The sequence below is a fragment of the Helianthus annuus genome, chromosome 2, assembly GCF_002127325.2.
Source record: "Helianthus annuus cultivar XRQ/B chromosome 2, HanXRQr2.0-SUNRISE, whole genome shotgun sequence".
Classification (NCBI taxonomy): domain Eukaryota; kingdom Viridiplantae; phylum Streptophyta; class Magnoliopsida; order Asterales; family Asteraceae; genus Helianthus; species Helianthus annuus.
In genome coordinates, this window is record NC_035434.2 from 15030437 (window position 1) to 15052507 (window position 22071).

The window sequence follows — 22071 nt, forward strand, 5'->3', positions numbered from 1 at the left end:
CTGTTTTCAAACGATCAGTTCAAACGATTGACCTGGTTTCAAACGGAAGGTCTCATGACGTCATCATTTTGTCGAATGATTTCAAACGGACAGCCAATTTTTATCAATTTTACTTCGATTTTCAGTCTGAAACTTTCAAGGCTTTGTCAGTTATCAATTCCGAACACAGTGTGAAGTTTTGAGCTGATTTTAACCGTAAAAAGTATCGGTTTTGAACAGAAGGTGTAGAAAAACAGATTTCCAAGCTGAATATGGCAAGAACTCCTCGTCCTGAAATCTGATACCAATTGTAGGATCGGTTTCGACCTGAATGAGTCGTTCGGAAGAGCTCTCGTACGTTTCAGAGGCGGAAACTAAGAAACGCACTAGAAAACAGCTTGAATACACTATAAACCTCTTTTCTATTCAAATATCAACGTTTACAGTACAAGAAAATACCGGCAGCACCTCGGTATCAAATATCCGAATCGTTACTAATGACAACCGTTTGAAAGGTATATATAGATCCTACCCTACCGTTTGAACAGGCTCAAACGGACATCTAACACTCAAACGGATGACTCTCAAACGACAGCTTCTCAAACGGACGCGTTCAAACAAAATGGCTTCATTCAAACGACCAGCTATCCTCTCAAACGGCCGGCCTTTAAATCTCTTGATTTCTTGCCCAATCTGATCTGCAATGAACCCGAGAGTTGATATAAGACGAAGACGACAGATGACTGCATCAACAGTGTCGGTGCTGGTGCGGTGTGTGTTGTGGGTATGTCATGTGGGATAGGAATGGGCGGATTTGGATAAGAGGAAACATATGGGTTTTCAGGTGGAGGTGTGGTTAATTGGTTTGTGGTGGTAATGGAGAAGGGAAAAATATGTTCATGAAACCGAACATGACGAGCGATATACGTTCGGTGAGAGGGTCAAAACAACGGTAACCATGATGAGATGTGCAATATCTGAGGAAAATACAAGGTATGGAACGGAAATCCATTTTATATGGATTATAAGGTCGAATATTGGGAAAACACTGATAACCAAAGACACGCAGGAAGGAGAAATCAGGTGGGTGTTTGAATAAATATTCAAAAGGAGACATTGTGGAGTGTGTGCGAGAGGGCATGTGGTTGATTAAATAAACAACCGTTTCAAAAGAATAATGCCAAAAACATTGGGGAACATGGGCTTGTGACATGAGGGTGAGGCCAGTTTCAATGACATGACGGTGATGGCGTTCAACGATACCGTTATGTTCACTGGTATGTGGACAACACAAACAATGGATGATGCCAAGGGAGGCAAATAGAGGTGAAAGACTTCTAAACTCTCCTCCCCAATCGGACTGGATAATTTTTAGTTTGGTGGAAAATTGGCGCTCAGCCATAGTGACAAATTGTTTAAAAATTCCAAACACCTCAGATTTTTGTTTCATGGGGAACAACCACATAAATTTAGAAAAATGGTCAACACATAGCAAAAAGTAATTATGACCATCATACGAAGTTACAGGGGCTGGACCCCAAACATCACAAAAAATTAAGTCCAGAACATGAGTACTTTTATAATCAGATAATAGTAAATGTAGTTTGGAGGATTTCCCAACAAAACAAGTAGAACAATCAGAATTAAAAGTCTTTGTAGAAACAGGTAAACAGTATTTAGAAAGCATAGTCTTGAACAATTGAGAGTGTGGATGTCCCAATCGTTGCCATGTGGTTGTTGTAGCACGAGTGGTTGAAAAAGCGACCTTTGGAATTAGTTGTTTGGTTGGAAGCTTGATGGAGTAGAGCCCTCCTTCACTTGGACATGTGAGGAGGGTAGTGTGTGTAGACTTGTCCTTCACAGAAAAAAAAAGGTTGCATGAAATTCAAAATATATATTATTGTCTTGACATAATTTTTGAACAGAAAGAAGATTTTTTTGAGTGCGGGAACATGGAGGATATTTTTAAGTAAAAAGTTTTGTTAGGAGTGGATATTTTTTTGTAAACCAATATGTAAAATGGGTAGAGCCATACCATTACCAACTGTTGGTGCACTACATCTGTTGATTTCGTCTTGGATCAAGTCAAACATTGCATGGTATAGATTAGGGCTCAATATACGAGAAAACTGAAGATTGTATGTGTGTAATAGGAAGGTTTCGCTTAAAGGGACATTAGAATAGGTTTCGCTTGAATGTCATTGTAAAGGTTCCGCTTATGTGTCATGTACACATAAGCGAAACCATGTGCACTATAAATATGAGATCCTATAAGCGAAACCATGAAGAATCTTGACGAATTCCATACCGAGGTGCTGCCGGTGTGAAGAACTGCGTGTATTAGCTTATAATCAATACAATTAGCAGTTTTAGTAAAGATACAACTGTTTCTATCCGTGTTTCTTGTAATTCCGCACATGAAACATAGAAGAAAGCCTCTAAACGACTCGTTCGGGTCGAGACACGATCCTACAAGTGGTATCAGAGCTTGGGAGGAGGTTTTCTACAGAAATTAGCTGGATTTCATCTTGTTTTCTTGCTTTTACACCTTCTTTTATCATTTCGGGAAGTTGTACCGGTCAGAATTGGATCAAAATTGCACAGAATGTGTGTTATTGGACATTAATAAACCCTGGAAAGTTTCATGCCAAAATATGGACTAAAAGTGGATCAAATTGACCTTCGAATAGGTTCCGCTTATTCAGGCATAGTGTAGTTTCGCTTTTCTGAACATCATAGTTCCGCTTATTCGGTCAATTATCAGAGGTTCCGCTCCAAATTACGTGATAGTTCCGCTTGTGTGTCACCATATGTGAGGTTTCGCTTCAAAGTGATCAGGGTTCCGCTTGAAAGTTCCGCTTGTAATACATAGTTCCGCTTGAAATGACCAGTTAGTTCCGCTTATTCGGACAGTTTCTATTGTAGTTTTCACTTGAAAGGACAAGATAGTTTCGCTTATACAAAAGGTTTCGCTTATTTGAACCTAGAGGTTTCGCTTCAAAGGCGTATTTGTGGTTTCGCTTTTGTGGACTATCTGGGTTTCGCTTATTTTGCACAAACACTTAGTTTCGCTTATTTGTCACTGATATTGAAAAACGTGTTATCAAATCATGGCCGAAGAGTTTTACAATGCTTTTGCGACACCGGTTGCCCCTGTTACTGCTGCTGAGTCTATATACAATGAGAATGAGACGGGAACTCATCAAAAATCACCGAAACTCATGTACATTGAAGATTTTCAAGGTTGGAAAAATCGTTTCGAGAACTGGGTTCAAGCTTACAGATTCGATGCATGGTGTTCATTGCTAAAAGATTATGAGAAACCAAAGAATGACCGTGGATTAGAGAAGGGTTTTAATGATTTTACAGAAGCTGACAAGTTGAAATACACTAGTGAAAAGATGATGATCAACATTCTTCAGCAAGATGTTAAAGAAGATATTTTTGTATTACTCCAACATAACGGAACAACTAGATCTATCTGGGAGGCTTTGATTCAGAAATTCAGAGGGAGTGCTGATATGATCAAAAACAAAAAGGCGTTATTGAAAAAATCATTCGATATGTTTACAGCTTTCGACCATGAAACTACAAAACAGACCATTGATAGGTATTGTCATCTGGTATTGGAAATGGGTAGGTTGGATATCAAGAAAGAGGACGATGAGTGGGTCGACAAACTAGCTGAGGCGTTACCACAACATAAGTAGGGAACATATTTGATGGTTGTGAAACTTTTGAGAAAGTCCAAAAGCATGAATTTGGCTCAGTTTATTCAGAAAATCGAAGAGCAGGAGCTGGATATTCAAAAGACAGCTATCATGACAAATCCAAATGCAAAACAAGATGTCAGTCTGTACTATCGAGGGAACAAGTTTGAGACTACTTCCAGTCAAAGTCCAAAGATTAGTACTGCATTCAGTGCTGATGGTTCTGCAAGTCCAAATGCTAGTACTATAACTCAAAGTGGTGGATCTACTTCATCATTCTCAAGCTTTGATCCAAACAGTAACACACCGAGTCCTCAGAAGCAAAATTCTACAAATCTACAGTGTAATGTGACCTTGAACATTCAGAATGGTCAACATCTGTCTCCTGAGATGGCAAAGCAACACATGGCATCTCTTGTCGCAATGTTAGAGTCGTATGAAAGTTTGATTGCTGGAAGAATTGGTAATCCGATGCTCACAAAGGAAGATTACGACCAAATCGATGCAGAAGAGCTTGAGCTGATCGATGTGAAGTGATGCTTAGCTAGTGCATGTAGGAGAGCTGAAAAATTTCAACAGATTACTGGCAGAGACGAGTTTCGAGGAATGGCTACTTCTCCTCTTGGTTTTGACAAGTCAAAGGTTACTTGTTTCCGATGTAAAGGAAAGGGTCACTTTAAACGAGAATGTAAGAACCAAGAGTCAACTGGAAGTCAAGAAAAGAGCAATTATTATCAGAAATCAATCTTTCATCAAATCGATCAACAACCTAAACAAAAGGAACCGCAAACTGCCCATGGAAAATTGATTGAAGAAGCCAATAGGAAAGCTTATTTTGGGATAATAGATCAAAGTGATGAGGTTGTTGCACAGGGGTTTAGCTGGGACAAGTATATACCTAGTGGAACTAGTCCTGGTGTGGCACTTGTTACCAGAATTTTGGATCAAAAAGAGGATTGTTAGAAAAGGATTCCGATATTTCCAGATCTTGGAAGTGATGTTGATACGGATGATGAGGGAGAGTATCTTAATAAATGTAGAAAAAGCATTGATCCTGACAGTTTTAATTTTTTCTATGTAGATAAAGTTGAGATGCTGAATCAGAAAAAGATTGCTCGATTGCAGAGAGAGCTAGAAGCAGCAAAGCAACTCGCTGATGAAAAGGCGAAGACTGAAGTTGTAGAGACAAAAGTTGAAGAAGCTGCTGAGATGGCAATGGAGAAAATTGTCGAAGTCGAGAAACTGGTAGAAATTGAAAAAGTAGTTGAAGTTGAAAGAGTGGTCGAAGTAGAAAAGATTGTCGAAAAGATTGTTGAGGTCGAGAAACTTGTTGAAGTTGAAAAGACTGTAGAAATTATAAAGGTAGTTGAAGTTACTAAGCCTTGTGAGAAATGTTCAGAATCTTGCAAAGATTGTGAAGAAAAAGATAGAAAGATTGCTGAGTTAGAGAAAATGAAAGAACTTTTATTGTCTGATGTGAAGTATGTGAAAGAGTCATACGATGTACTGAACAGGACAGTTGACAGTTTGAAAAGAACGAATGCAGAAATTGAGAAGGCAAATGACAAGATGAGTGCAACTTTAATGACAAAGCAAAGTGTCATCAATGACTATATTGAAGACTGTGCTAACTTGAAGAAAGAGCTGGAACTTGAGAAAATTGAGAGTGAAAGGATTAACCGATTACTTTTGAGTTATACTACATGTGATTATCTGATTGATCGGGTTTATCCTACTGTTGCAGGTCTTGAAGCGTTCAAGAAAAAAGAAAAAGAAGAGGATACTGGTAAGGCAAAAAGTGTCAAGTATAACAGATGTCCGCCTCCTATCTTTGAGAGTTATCCCCCCCAGGAAGCCAAATGAGGAACAAGTAGACAAGGCTCTAAACATCAAATTAAAGTCTGAAATCACTGATGAATTACCAGACAATATTGATGTTACATTCACAGCGTCTGACACTGATCATGAGTCTGAGTTAGTTAAGAGAGTTGTTGATCAGGTGTTGGATATGGATAAAGAGTCAAAGTCGGAGTCGAAAACACATAGTTCGAGTTCATCTGAGAAAAGTCCGAGTTCACCGGTTAAGAGAGTTTATAATAAAGAATTCTTGTTATCAAAGAATAATTTGAATGATGAAATGTTTAAGGTTGCTTATATCTTGAATAATTCGGACAAATTATTTTCTGATGAAGAATTCCCAATAAGAAGTGTTAAAACTGAAATAATCAAAAGGTTTTCAAATTAACAGAAATTAATATTTCTGAAATAAAAGATTTAAATCTTTCTGCAAAACCTAAACCTTACACTTCAAGGATTCAACAAAGAGTAAACAAGAAAATGGGTTATGGTTGTGGTTATAGTTTCCAAAAGAAACCAAACCATAATGGTAATCTCAAAAAGAAAAGTCTTGGCTTTATTTCATGAGAAACTTATAAAAATCAGAAAACTTATAAACCAAAAACAAAATTTGTTTCAGGAGGAAGCTCAGAAGATGAACAAAAGAAACCTTTCTGGAAGCAGTCAAATCAAGAGTTTCTTGCTGAAGTGAAGAAAAATGTGAGAAGATTTGCTAAGAGAGTTGACAGAAGAACCTGTTTCAGATGTCAAGAAATTGGTCACATAGCTTGGAATTGCCCCAAGACCAATTATCAAAAACAGGGAGTTTTTTCTAACTCTGTTTCGAGAAAAACTTGTGTTGATAAGAAAGAACAATCTGTAAAAATTGTTACAAAGTTTGAAAATTCTACTTCTGAGGAAGGAGAAAGTTCAAAAAGTTTTTACAAAAGAAGAGGTGATTCAAGAAAACAAAAATGGGTTGTTAAATCTGAGGGTAATTCTGACAATGAATCTGATTCCATAAAATCAGAGGAGTCATTGGTTGATAAAAAGATTGTGAATTCCGTTCCAGTGGTGAACGATGAGAATTTTCCGAAATTGTCAAAAGAAAATTTGATGAAGAGAGTTGGAAAGGTTGAGATCTCAAATCAATTCTTCGCTGATAAAGGAGAATTTGATGTTGAGAAGGCTTTCAACGGGAAAGTTAAACATATTTTTGGGAAGATGGTTGATAAGAAGGTAAAAGGTGCTAAAGAATTTTATAAATCAAAATGTTGGTGGGACAGATGTGTTCCAAAGTCACCCAAGGCTGGTGAGGCTTGGGTGCATATCATGTTTGAGTAAAACACCGGATTTGCCGGAGATCCCAAGTTGGTAATCGTGGATCAGGAATCGGCATCTTTCATGTTTAATTAGGATGATTTGGTAGTGTTTGAAATTGTTAAAATTTTACAGGTTGAAGGACTATGCCGGAGCTTCCAGGTTGGTAAGCGAGGAGCAGGTATCAACATTTTTTCTTGAGGAATTTACTACGGTAATGTCAATCATACAATCGGTAAAGAGGTTTGTTTATATTTGTTGAACAAGTGGTTAGAAGATTTGATTGTGCATAACTTGTGCATATGGTAAATCAAGGACATTAATTTGTACTTGTATTTTCCTACAAGTTGTTGAGAGACAAGATGATGAATCACATCCCCGTTCCTACAAATGGTAAAATCAATCAAACTTATTTTCCGGAAAAATCATTTTCATTAAAACAAACTTAAGTGTTTTGAAATCTAAATGAGAAAATAGTTTGTTGATAGGGGAAGTTCTGATTGTTTATGCCGAGTGAATGGCGAATTGATGCGATTTGATATCGGTTGTCTTGTTTCTGTACAGTTTGTTTTCAATTTTTCGTTAATGTGTTTGCATTTTAGGGGGAGTAGAAATTTTCAGAAAATTCAAAAACATTAGAAAATTTGAAAAAGCCAAAAACATGATAAAAACAAAAAATGAGTTCTTGTTGCATAAAAAGAGGAAATGATAGTACATCAGTGGACTATCACAACACGCTAAAGATTTGGAATGTTAAATGTGATAAACAATCTTACTGCGAATGTGTCAGTAGATTTTTGCACAGTGAGTAAATTGAAACGAGATACAATCCTAATTCAAACTTGCTTGATTTGTGGGTAACTATTCTTGGATATATGGGTAACCCCCGAAATCTTGTTTGAAAGGTCCCTCTTTCTGAGATACTAGGTCTTTATACTCAGTAATATCTGGGGTATTATTCCGGGACTTCTGCTGTATGGAAGTACTGACCTAGTCCCCGAATAATACTTTCTGCAAATGCTTTGAAATATAAGCTCGCCCTCAGCAATTTGATTAAACAATAAAATTGATAATCTTTGCTGTTGTAACAAAAGATCCTCTAAAGGGGACCCACCAAAAGTCGAAGCCGTCATCTCTCTGCGTATACAGAAGTATCGACCTGAGCTCTCACGGCCCTCGCACATAACCCTTTTACAGATATCATCTGTGGTATACTCACCTGTAAGACTGAATATTGGGATCTGGACACAGGAGTATATTCAAGTGGAGTGATACACAATTAAGTTTTAAGCTTATAAAACATTAATATCGTATCTTGAATCGATTGAAATTTGTGTGAAAATTTAAAGTGGACCAATATACTGACAATCTAGGTAAATTGTTTAGAACTGAGAATGTTTAAAGCTTAACGGTGTTAGTGTTTTGTCTTAAAACTGATATGATCCTCTTACACGAACTCACAAAAATAGTATCTGTAAATATTTTTTTTTTTGCATTACATGTTTCTTTATTCAAAATCCAAAAAGATTTTCAGTGTGTTTTAGCATAAAGTTTCAGAAAATTCAAAAAGATTTTCGACAACTGATGTTGGAAAGCTGATTTTCAAAATTCCGAGCGCTAAACATGATGATATTGTTGTGAGGAGGAGAGTGTCAAATTGTTAAAATATGGTTTTCAAATTATCAAGTGGTTCATCATGTGTGTGAATTGAGGAAGAGTAGTTGTTGGTACAGTTAGATAGTTTTAAGAGGAAGTTACTGTTGGTTCTTACAAAGTATTAAATTTAGAAATCTTATTTCTGGGTTAAGATTGTGCAGGTATAGTCAGGTTGATCTTGGATCTGAAGATAGAGTGCCAGGCCAGACAACGATCCTGAAGATGTTGCTGAAGAACAAAGGAATGCCAGCAAACCGAGAGGAGGAGTCTGAAGATAGAAAGAGAAAGAAAAGCCCAGAGACTGATCAAGACTGAAGATGTGAAGCATTACAGCATTGTTGTGACTCGATGAACGAATCCATCAACATCTGAGGGGGAGTCTGTTGGTGCACTACATCTGTTGATTTCGTCTTGGATCAAGTCAAACATTGCATGGTATAGATTAGGGCTCAATATACGAGAAAACTGAAGATTGTATGTGTGTAATAGGAAGGTTTCGCTTAAAGGGACATTAGAATAGGTTTCGCTTGAATGTTATTGTAAAGGTTCCGCTTATGTGTCATGTACACATAAGCGAAACCATGTGCACTATAAATAGTAGATCCTATAAGCGAAACCATGAAGAATCTTGACGAATTCCATACCGAGGTGCTGCCGGTGTGAAGAACTACGTGTATTAGCTTATAATCAATACAATTAGCAGTTTTAGTAAAGATACAGCTGTTTCTATCCGTGTTTCTTGTAATTCCGCACCTGAAACATAGAAGAAAGCCTCTAAACGACTCGTTCGGGTCGAGACACGATCCTACACCAACATGCAGACTCTCATCACCGAAGTAGGGCTCAACATAATCAACCTGACATATCGATTGAAGCATGGCCATTGGATCCTGTGTCTTGAAGATAGGTAGTGGATGCTTGTGATCGAATGTTCACATAGTTGGCAGTGGTTTGTCTGTTGCGAATTGTGCATGGATCTCTGTTTGGGCATTGGGATGGAATATGTCCTATTTCATACCTGTTACAAGTACCATATACAGTGTTTTGGTTAGAGGCCCAATTGAACTGACCTGAAGTACGATTGCCTTGATTGCGGTTGTAGTTGGTATACTGACCACCACGTTGACCACGACCACGTGAATAGTTTGGTTGTCCGGTCCTGTTGGTGTAAAAAGCTTGAGGAGTAGGATTCTGAGGGGCACCCGAGACAGGTTGAAGTTGAAACCCCAAGCGAGAAACAAATTGTTGGATGACCTGCACTGTTTCAACCGAGGCGGATGAGGAATTTGCTGCTGTAGAAGTCGTGAATGTTTGTACAGGAGCAGGTTCTGGGACTGATTTATTAACTAAGAACTCGTGGTCAGCAAGGAGGCCAGGAAGTTCATTCAACACAACTGTGAATTATCCTGTAAAAAGATTCTGTTTGACTCCATTGTACTCGTCACAGAGACTTGCAACAATAAGCATCACAATATCTTTATCAACCATGGGTTGGCCAATATTGGCAAGGTCATTGGCATACTATTGTGCCCTGGACAGATAGGCAGCCGATGTCTCTTCCGGTTTCTTCTGGATCTTCAAAAGTTGTGTTTTCAAGGTAAATTCTCTAGAGGAGGTGTGTGGTGCATAAGCAAGTTCAAGACCAAGCCAAAGATCACGGGAAGTGACACCTTGATGGTGTTGAAACTAGGCTTCCGAGATAGTAGAGATGATCAACATCCAGACATGCGCATCGTTACACAACCATGTTGTGTATTGGGGGTTGGGTTGAGTAACGGGTTCTGTGCCTTCTTTGTCTTTACGGGATGCAGATGAGGTTGTGATGGTTGGTGGTGGGCAGAGAATACTGCCATCAACATAGCCGAATAGGTTGTGGGTGGTTAAAAAGGGTTGTATTATAAGTTTCCAATGGCCTTAATTTATGGGGGATAAGGTAAGTCAAACTTATGAGAACTGTGTGATGTTTTTTTCTACAGTGGTGAAGGCTATTATTTGTTGACCAGCCATCAAAAAAGGAGAAAAAAAGTTTCAGAAGATGTGTGACAGTGAATAGTAATCGTGAACAACAGTACCGTGAACAGTACCCGTGAACAATGATAGAGTGACGGTTGATTAGGGTTAGGCTCAGATACCAAGATAAACCTGGTATAATTGTATATTGATTGTATTATGATTGTGATTACAAGGAGGTTACATATTGATATATATAGACTAGGATTACAATAATTAGGGTCGGGCCTATACTAAGACATATATCAACTAATACTGTCGAATTAAAGAGAATGAAATGCTCGTTAATACGGTGTAACTAAAAAAATATTAACGTATAAAAAAACTATAGCCTTTGAAAATCAAAGGGGGAAGGAGTTCAAGTGAAAAAGGATCAGAATACTCTTTTGTATTTTTTCTTCAGTTGTTTGATCTTGATATTAACGTAAATGTCACTGCTTCATTTGCAGCCATTGATCTCTCTTGTATTGTAACCACTCTCTCTCTATATATAACAAAAAATACATTTATTTGGACTATATTTGCGCATGAAATAAAAAAAATACACATGAGCAAGACAAATTATATAGAGTATGCTGTATGCATGTGTGCATGAGATGTCGACAGATCATATAACCTATACAAAATAGGTTGGTCCCAGTTTGGACTTAAAAACTTCTTTTCACGTAATATGGCAAGTGATTTCACGTAATATGGTGGAAATAGAAATCAGACTTTCAAGAAACAAGACCTACAGAATTTTCAAGTTTATATCACTTTGAAACAAAATGGTTTACAAGGTGATTGTAAGATTATTATCTATTACAAATGAATACTTGTGAATTCTGAGGTGAAAGGACAATGGAGTTTGTAGTATGTATTGAATGCTAAGCTTAACTCATTGTTCTCTGCTTGATGAGCCTTCTATTTATAGACGGCTTGAATACATGAATAAACATTTGTTTATTCATGTATATTCCCTGCAAAAAGTAGCTTCTTGACATATTCATTGAATCCAATAATCAAGTTGCCTTTGTCATCATGATATCCAGTAATGTCAAGTTACTTCGGTTATTGTAGCAGGATAGAACTGATTTCTAGACAAATGGGGTTTTATCAGTATTTCTGATAACCACTTCATCAGAAATTCTAGTGAACAAATCATCAGAAAATCTGATGATCAGATTTGTCAGAAACTGATGATATTTAAGCAGAAATATCATTAGATCCATCAGAAAGACCTTATCTGATAATCTTCTTCAGTTCTTGACCAACTTCTGATTCTTTGAAGTAGATTTTGTTCTTTTCAGTTGTCCTATCCGATCTTCTTCTTGTTGTATTGATCTTCAGGACTGCTATCTTCTTCATAGATCAAGTTGAATATGATTTTCTTTAATACTTACAAATAAAGTTTCCTAATAGTTTCCCCCTAAGTATTGTAAGAAAATGAACTATCTATATCAAACATAAACATACTTCAACGAATCCTTAAAAGAAAGTTCAAACAATTAAATTCAGAAACACAAAACATAATCAAACCAATCATTGTTCAAAACAAACAGAAATAAAATATTGTTCTCAAAAACAGAAATTTTAAACTCATGAATTCATTAATTGATCTTCACTCCACTTATGTACTTGTCTTCTAGTTTTAACCTTTTCTTATAGTCAATTGCCTTTTGAGTTGTTTTGTAAAGTTCTTTGTACCATCCTCTGGCTTCCATTCATTTATCAATGCTTTCTTCAATTGCCTTCCTCAGCTGTTCATTGTTCTTCCCCTTCTTATTGAGCTGCTCTTGTTTCTCATTCATGAAGTTCTTTATATATTTCAGAGTTTGATTTGAATACCTATTTATTTCACTGACTCTGAACAGAGCTTTCTCATCATAGGCATCTTTGAAAACAACACACATTTCCGGTTGGTCAAAGATAGCTCCAGTTCTTACTTTTTTGGGAGGTATTTCAGCTGGGATGGTGTAGTTAGGAGGAGGTGTTAGTACCTTTTTGCTATACTCAAAGTTGATACACAAGTCAAAGTCTGTTAGTGCAGCCCTTTGATATAACTTCTCTCCTGCAGTCTTGATACTGTCAAGAGCTCTTCTGATCATGTTGGTGCATACGTCTGTCGACTTCGTCTTCGTTCGAGTTTTAGATTAGTATTGAAAGATCAGGGCATGGAGTACGAGAAAAATGTCAAATATAGGGTTGAAGGTAATTTCGCACGAAATTACAAGATGTAATTTCGCACGAAATCACCAGGTATTTTTGCACGAAATTGTAATTTCGTGTGAACCTGTTCATGCGATATCACCATCCCTATAAATAGGTGCCATGTAATTTCGTTTGAAGTAGTTCTGTATGTGTATTCCGGAGCCGAAGTGCTGCCGAAGTGTCTCTGTGCTGTAAATCTTTGTCAGATTAATAAACCAGGTAGTTAAAAGTGAATACAAGCTAAACAAAGACTGAATCAATGAATTCCGCCTCTGATTTAGTCTGAGAACTCTTCTGATCAACTCGTTTGGTCGGTAAAACGATCCTACATGTGGTATCAGAGCTCAGGAGGAAGAGTTCTTACCGTTTAGCTCGTTTTCGCTGGAAAATTCTGATTTCTACACCTTCTTTTCAAAATTAATCAAGATTTCACGGTTAAAATGGACTGATTTTCACATATAACGTGGTAAACATTGTTTTAACAAATCCTTGAAAGAACCAGACCTAAAATCGGCCTAGAACTTAATCAATTTTGCCAAAAACAGATCGACATGATGACATCAGCAGTATTTCGCACGGAGTAGCATCTTGATTTCGCACGAAATTATATTTTGTGATTAATTTCGTTTGAAATTGCTGTTAATTTCGCACGAAATTACATTTTGTGATTAATTTCATTTGAAATTACCGATTAATTTCGCACGAAATCATATTTCGTTTGAAGTATTTCATACGAAATTACTATTTCGTACCAAAGAGGCTAATTTCGTTTGAATTCAAGTTAATTTCACACGAAATTATATTTCGTTTGGTCTGTTGGAACGAAATCACTATTTAGTTTGAAAACACTGATTTCGTTTAAATTGGTATTTCGCTTGAAGTGATTTCGTTTGAAAGTTTTATTTCGTGTGAAATTTGTCAAGGTTGTTTGAAGTATGATGAAAATGTTTGATGAAATTGAAAACCAAGATCTTGAAAACTTTATTAATTGGTATCGAGGGTATTTGGATAGTAGTTATAGAGATGTGAAAAAGACTGGCTGGGTTAAAAGATTTGAAGACTTTTTGTGTAAGAAAAATGAAAAGTTGGATGAGTTAGCAAAACGATATGGAACCTTAATTGATTATCTAAAAAATTACGAGATAAGAATGTCAGATGCTGAAAAGATATCAAAGTTTGCTGATGCATTACCTGCAGAATGGGATGAATTCTTGAAAAACCTAAAAAATGATTTTAGTTTTTCAAAGTTATCTCTAAATGGGTTCATTAGTAAACTTGAAACTCATGAATATGAAAATAATAAGAAAAAGAAGGTTTTGTTGAAAGATATAGAAAAGGATTTAGAAGACATAAGTTTGGATGTGTTGGTTGAAATAAGAAGAAGAGTCTATGTGTGTCTTGCAATAAAAAATGTCATGAAATATGACATTAAGAGGGGTTTATATATTGATGAAAATATGAATCCTCTTGATTTTGTTAAAATTTTTTGTGCAGGTACATACAAAACAGAGACAAAGCGAATTCCAAAGAATGAAGAATCTGAGAAACTTGGATCTTCGAATCCTGAACCAGTATCAAAGAAAGAGATTGCAGAAAAGGCCCCTATCTTTGATCATTCATCAGACGAAGAAAGTGATGATGAAAGTGTTCAAGTTGAGAAGAAATAGGTTGAAAAAATTCCAGCTTTGAAGATTGAAAAGAAAGCGGATGATAAACAGATTCCTGAGATGTGCTCAAAATGTGATAAAATCAAAGCTGACAATGTCAAACTCTTGAAAGATGTGGAGAGTTTGACATTGGAAATCAAAGATTTGAAAGAAAATAAAAAAAGATTTTGAAAATAAAATAATGTCTTCAGAAAATGAAGATTTTTGGATAAAATTGGAAAAAAAAATTTAAAAGAAAAAGAAACAAAATTTCAAGATCAAATAAAAGTTTTAGAAAATGAAAAATCTGTTCTTGAAAAGAATAAAAGTGATAATGAAAAGACAATCAGGTCTCATCTTGAGAAAATCTCTCAGCTTGAATGAAAATGAAGCTGAGAGTGCAAGAAATAAATTTGATGAGCTTGAAAAGAAATTGAAAGGTTTTGTGACCTCGTCAGAATTTCTGAATCATCTTTGTCCAAAACCGATCAATTCTGTCCCAATAAGTGATGATGTCACAAATTATGACAAAGTCATAATTGAAGATTGTGATGATAAAACTGATGATGAAGATGAGAAAAAGAAAATATTTCTGAAATTAAAAGAAAAGTTTCAAGAAACTGTTTTACAGTCAACTGAAAAAGGTGAATGCTCAACGCAAATACATTTGAAGAAGAATGTAGAACAAAAACAAAAAGTAAAAAATTTGAAAAATATTCAAAACAAAAATAAAAGTTCATCAGTTCAATCATCCAATCGCAATCAAAAACCACAAAAAATTGAAAATCAAAACTCACAAAAAGTTGGTAATAAGTGGTGCAGGTTTGACCACAGTGCTCAAAAGTCAAATCAAACTTACAGGAGAAGTCAAAATTATCACAAGGCCAAATAATGTTATGATCTAAGTATTTGGCTTGAAGGTGGAGAATGGTCCGATAACAGGGTGTATTACAAATGTGGTTTTCAAGTACACATTGCTGTTAACTGCCAGAGTCAGAGTTTTGAGACAAATAAAAGGTCATATTGCCAGAGATTGTTCAATGAGATCAATGGGAAGATCGTGTGCTAAATCTCATGGAAAAGTGAAGAAATCAGTCAAAATTGATGAAAAGCCCAAAGAACAAAAAGTGAAACTTTCACAAGGACAGAAAGATAGACTGAGAAAGAAAAGAAATAAAGCAAGGGAGTATCTTGAAAAGATTTTGTCCTCGGGTGCAACTGGTAATTCAGATAAAAGTTCGGATGAATCGATTTGCTCAACAAAAAATGGTCAATCAAGTAAAACAAATTCATCAGATACAAATCTGAGGACAAAAGAGAGGATAAAGAAAGAAAAATTGACTAATCAAACTGATAAAAAGTCAAAGAAAGTTATTTTTTTCAGACAAAATCTTTATCAAAGTTTTTGAATATAAAAGAAACTGTGAAAAGTCATTTATGTCACAGGTTGATGAATTTGGAAAACCTAAATTCAGTAAGGATTGGGTTCCAATAAAGGTCAGCGATGAATCTGTTGTGTTGAAAACAAAGGAGCCACCTTCTGGCAATGAATTTGTTTCTTCAGAAGCAAAAGAGCCAAGTTTTGGCGTTGAATCTGACTTGTCAAAGTCAGATGAGCCACGTTCTGGCAATGAATCTAATTCGTCAAAATCAGAGGAGCCATTTGTTGAATTAAAAATAGAAAAGTTAGTACCACCAATGGATGATGTCAACTTTCCACCATTACGGGCTGCAAATTTTAAATCACCCAAGGATCGTCAGGCTTGGGAGAATTCTTTTAACTGAAAAACTTGACTTGCCGGAGCTCCCAAGTTGGTAATCATGGAGCATGAATCGGCATCTTTCTTGAGAAATTCACATCTATGATATTTCGTCCTAGAAGTTTAATCAAGGACATTAAGTTGTACTTGATTTAACTTTCCTTCAAGTGGTATGATTGTACTTACAAGTGGTTTTGAAAACAAAGTGATGAAAACTCCCGGTTCCTACAAGTGGTAACCCCAACAAAACTAATTTTCCGGAAAAATCATTTTGATCAAAACAAACTTAAGTGTTTTGAAATCATAATGGGAAAATAGTTTGTTGTCAGGGGGAGTTCTGATTGTTTAAGCCAAGTGGATGGCGAATTGAAGCAATTCTCATCAGTTTGTCATTTTATTTGTACAGTCTATTGTTTTCAAATTTTCCCAGAAAATCAAAATTGAAACATATTTTGATTTTAGGGGGAGTAAGAAAATTTTTAGAAATTTTGAAAATTTGAAAAATCCAAAAACATGATAAAATCTAAAAGCCAAAAACATTGAAAAAATAAAAAATGAGTTTTTTGTGAAAAGAGGAAATGATAGTACATCAGTGGACTATCACAGCACGCTAAAGAATTGGAAAGTTAAAATGTGATAAACGGTCTCACTAAAGATGTGACGATAGGCTCAGCTAGACTAGTAGATTTGCGATAACGATACAAACTTAAATGAAAAAGTCTAAGTTCTAGTGGGAAACGCGGTTGAAAGCATAGTACTTAGTTTTATCCTTCGTGACTGTGTATCTACTCAGTAATCGCTGAATGCTAAAAGAGCATAAAAACCGGTCAGTTTGTGAACTTTCACAACTTGCTGAAAAAGTCACTGTGATTGTGCATTTCGTTTTGCAAAGATTTAAACTTGTTTGATTTCTTTATTTTGTTTAAGCATTAGACATCCTCTGCGTATACATGAGTATCGAACTGGATGTTAGTGCCTGAACATTCTGCTTCATTTTTCTTGGTGTTTCGTTTAAATCTTGGATCACCTCTGCGTATATGTGAATATCGATCTGGTGGTTAAGATCTAAACATATTCAACTTGTTTTTATTTCTTATTTTGTTTAAACATTAGACTTTCTCTGTGTATCGAAAGATCGACCTGATTGTTAATGTTTAAACATTCTGTGTTGTTTTCGCACATATCACAGTTGATGAAAGTTTAAAGGCATTACTTGAGCTAGTATATTGCATGATGAGGGGATATGCTGAGATCGTGGGGTCCATAAGAATTTAGTGCAAAATTAATATATCTTAACGTATCGGTAAGCATTTCGAAAGTTTTTAGATTGAGTTTAAGAGGACAACAATGTCGTCAATCTATGTGAATCGTTTAGAACTTAAAGTATTTAAAGCTCAACGGTGCTAGTGATTTGTCATAAACTGATATGATCCTCGTACACAAACTCACAAAAATAATGTTTAATATTTCTTTGCTGCTTTAATCAAAACAAAATCCCAAAAAGATTTTCGACAACTGATCTTGGATAACTGATTTTCAACATTCCAAGTGCTAAACATGATGAACAAGTGGATTGGGAAAGTTTGATTGAAATGAGAATAATTTCGTAATGTTTAAATGGTTCATTAATTTGATTCAAAATTTTGTTTGTTGAAAATTTAGGTGATGCAGCTGAGCCTATTAGCGTCAAAATTGTTTATCTTACAAGTGTTTGAGAGTTGTGCAGGTTAAAGACAGTTTTCTGATCCTGATGCTATGGAAAGCCAGGCCACGATTCAGAACCTGTGAAGAGCTGAACAGAGTTTGAGCCAGGATTCGATCTCAAGGTGATAGCTAATTCCAGACAGCGATCCCAGCTTGATGAAAGGGGGAGTCTGATGAGGTTAAAGCCAGAGATAGATCCTGGAACATCATTCAAAGGAGCGTTGATGCTGAAGAAGAGAAGATAGAGTTTGGAAAGGATGCTAAAGCGTCAAATCCAAAGAAGACCGATCAAGACTGAAGAGTCGATATGCTGAAGATTCGTACCGAAGACTTCGTCAACATCCAAGGGGGAGTCTGTTGGTGCATACCTCTGTCGACTTCGTCTTCGTTCGAGTCTTAGATTAGTATTGAAAGATCAGGGCACGAAGTACGAGAAAAATGTCAAATATAGGTTTGAAGGTAATTTCGCACGTAATTGTAAATTCGTGTGAAACTATTTTCGTGTGAACCTGTTTATGCAAAATCACCATCCCTATAAATAGGTGCCATGTAATTTCGTTTGAAGTAGTTCTGTATGTGTATTCCGGAGCCGAAGTGCTGCCGAAGTGTCTCTGTGCTGTAAATCTTTGTCAGATTAATAAACCAGATAGCTAAAAGTGAATACAAGCTAAATAAAGACTGAATCAATGAATTCCGCCTCTGATTTAGTCTGAGAACTCTTCTGATCAACTCGTTTGGTCGGTAAAACGATCCTACAGATCGCAATTGCACGGCTTCTATCTTTATCGATGAGCTGCTTCAACTTTATTAAGCCTAGTGGGTGAATATTATCTGCCAGGTCTCCATCAGTAACAACTGTGTCACTATCATCTTTTCTGATCAGGGTGTACTGGTTCTGTCCACCAGCACCTAAGACACTTCCTGGAGCATTAATAGTGATAATTCTTTCTATGGAAACTATTGGATTTGTAACTGGTTTGTGCAACATTTCCAAGTTTCCTGCATCTCTGAGTTCAACAATATTTCTGCTTATTGGAGAGAGTGGCCTTTCTGGTTTATCTTCTTGTTTGTTCCAGTAATAATGATTCAAGTGTTCTTCAGGGTACATGAGTGTAATGCCTTGCGTTTTCATACTTTCTATGTTTGGAAACCCTTGCTTTAAATCCTATTTTTGGAAACTTTATACTCTCGTATGCCGTCTTTCGTTGCAATCGATATATTATCCAAGACTCTTGGTTCGTTATTACACCATGAAACTCGATGCTCGTTAAACTAATTAAAACTCGTAAAATAATGGAAGTCGAATCCTAATTCTTGAAGCTTGGAAGTTTCGCGAAATGGTTAGCCGTTGAAAAATCTTGTGTCTTTAATTTGTTAAAAATATGGTCATTATTCAAATTTAAACTAATTAAATTAATTAATTTAGTTATTCAAAAGTTTATTTCTATTAATAAACTAGTTAATCTCGTTAGATATTAAAGTTAGTAAACTAACTTAGTTAGTTTAAACTAAATTGTTAGTTTTTCTTTTAATAAAACTTGGTTATTAATAGTTCAGGGGTGAGTTACGCAATTTTTTGAAAGTATAAAAGTTGCAGGGACCCTTTGTGTAACTTCTGAAAGTTCAATTAAATAAAAAAAATAATAAACCAAAACTGCATACCGCAGGGATCGAACCCGGGTCTACAGCTTCTCCACACACGCGCACAACCATTCCACCATAACCTTTACATCGAAAGAAACCCAACACTTAAATCCTTTATACACTCGTTAGAATAGACCTGGCAGCCGCGACCAGACTCCTTGTAGCTCCATTTTAAGCGCGATTTTCATGTTCTTTTTGAGTTTTAAACTCACCTATAACATTAATTATCCAACCACCAACTAACCTAAACCTTCCCTATAAATACCAATCATTCTCCAAGCTTTTAACACTTTGCTAATCACTCTAAACACTCTCAAATCATCCTATTATCTGCTGCAAATCTCAAGTTCGAGTGGAAGCATCAACCTTCACAAAAGTGAGCATAACTCACTCATTTCTTATCCGATTCACTCGATTCTTTTTACTACTTCTTTGGTTTTACCTTAGCTACGTTTCCAAAGGTTTTTCATGGAAAACCCAGCCCTGGAATGTCGCCAAAAAAGTTCCAAAGTGGACTGTTTGTTTCTGATTTCGTTTAAACTTGTTAATCTTAGTTGAACTTGAGTCTAACTCATCTCAAACCTATGTCCTAATGCTTATAACCTCATCTATGGTTAGTTAGGCTTAAAAACAAGGTTGAGACATGTTAAATCAGAGGTTAAAACCTCACAAACTTTCTGTTTTAGTTAGGGTTTTACCCACAAGAAGTGTTCAAGCTTGAAGCTTGATGAATGTGTGATTGTTAGACTAGCTTGGGCTATCTTTCATAAAAATATCCACACACTTCTTGATGTTTTCTCATAGATTAGTTGTTGTATTTCATTATTCATGTAGGTTCATGACCCTCCTTGTTGTTCATAACAACAAGTGAAGTGGTGAACAATAGAGGTACCTAAATGGAAGCTTGTTCTTCCTACCTCATGTATGAATTCTATGATACTTAGAGGTTCCTAAATGAAGACTTTAATCTTCTACCTCATGCTTGACATATATGATGTAATATACACTATGTAATACTTAAGTAACAACCAAATAATCGAACTCTTGGTGATGAACTAATGGACATTCGTCAAGCTAGTAGATTGCATCATCTTAGGCCTTGACAATTTGTCACGATTCTAATGGAACCTTGTTCCATGAAAACATTTAAACTCTTTTAGAGTTTCATAGTGTCAAGAACAAGTGTCATAGGTGTTAGATGATTATTTTCATATGTTTATTTTCATGCTATTTAAACTCCAAATCCCTAGAATCATATGTAAACACCTCTTAAACTCCAAATCGAACACATGCAACTTTCTAGTCTCAACAACTTCGTCACTTTGGATAATCGAAAAGCATATGTAATTTTGTGAGTATACTCGAACCCATTTTTACTTTTAAACACTTTTAGGTGCAACATGTATTCTATGTAAAAACACGAAAACACTTGAAACTATTGAACCCCACTCTATCCATATCGAAACATGTTAATCTCCCGCTAGACTATTGGGAGTGAAACTTTGAAAAATTTAACGCTTGTTAATCTCGTATGCTACGTAAACTATTTGTGTTGATATATGCGCATTAACTTTGCTAGCCCACCTTAACAATTATAGCGCTATAGGATTAACGCACCACCCGTTAGACTTGGGGTATTGTTAAGTTAAACATGTTACCTCCCGCTACTCTATTGGGATTAGGCTATTTTAACACGTTGCATACTCGGGTTTGAACATATTATTACACAATCTCAGCATACTAGTAACTTGCATATTGTTGTTCACGTTGGATACGAGCACATTAAACAATTTTATTCTATGTTATACTATGTGTCAAACTTGTATACTCGCCAACTTTTTGTTGATATATTTTAATACATGTTGCAGGATGATAGACAAGATGATGCTAAGTGAAGAAACAAGATTTAAGTGGACTTAGAAACACACCTAGATTAAACTATTTTGTTGTTGTATATTCGAAACAATGTTGTTTATGTTGAATTCTTGTATTATACTTTAGCAATTTATGAAATCCAATTTAATTTATATTGTCACATAGTGTTATGATGTTTTGAGCAATTTGTTCGTCTCATCCCGATGTTTCCGCCATCGGTTGGGGTGTGACAATGATTGTATGCAGATCACCTGTCAACATTTCAAATTCTTTGAGTTTTCCATGTGAATCTTCTCCAATCACTTTTCTTGGCCTTTTTGAGGATGTTACTTCATGTTCCATTCTTCTCTTTTGTATTCAATTGTTTGCTAAATTCTGTTTCACCTGTGAGAGCAATGGAAGACGATTGAACTGGAACAACTCCTTGCATTAGCACCTTTGATGTGTCTGTCTTTGGAATATTTGTTGGAGGACCAATGAGTAACTTTGGCATACTAGGAGGACCCATGGGTTGCTTCTGTTTTTGTGTTGTTGAAGCTTCTGATTGTCTGGTTGGATCTTGTTGAGTAACTTCTGGTTGCTTGAATTATTATTGAGGAGTTTCTGACACTCCTGCTGTTTTTTCTTGTGGAATTGGAGCTTTTAGTTCATGAAAATCAACTTTTGCCAGTCTGGCAACATTATATTGCAACCTCTTTACTAACAGTTGAACATCAACAAGAGTTTGAGCATTTGTTTCTT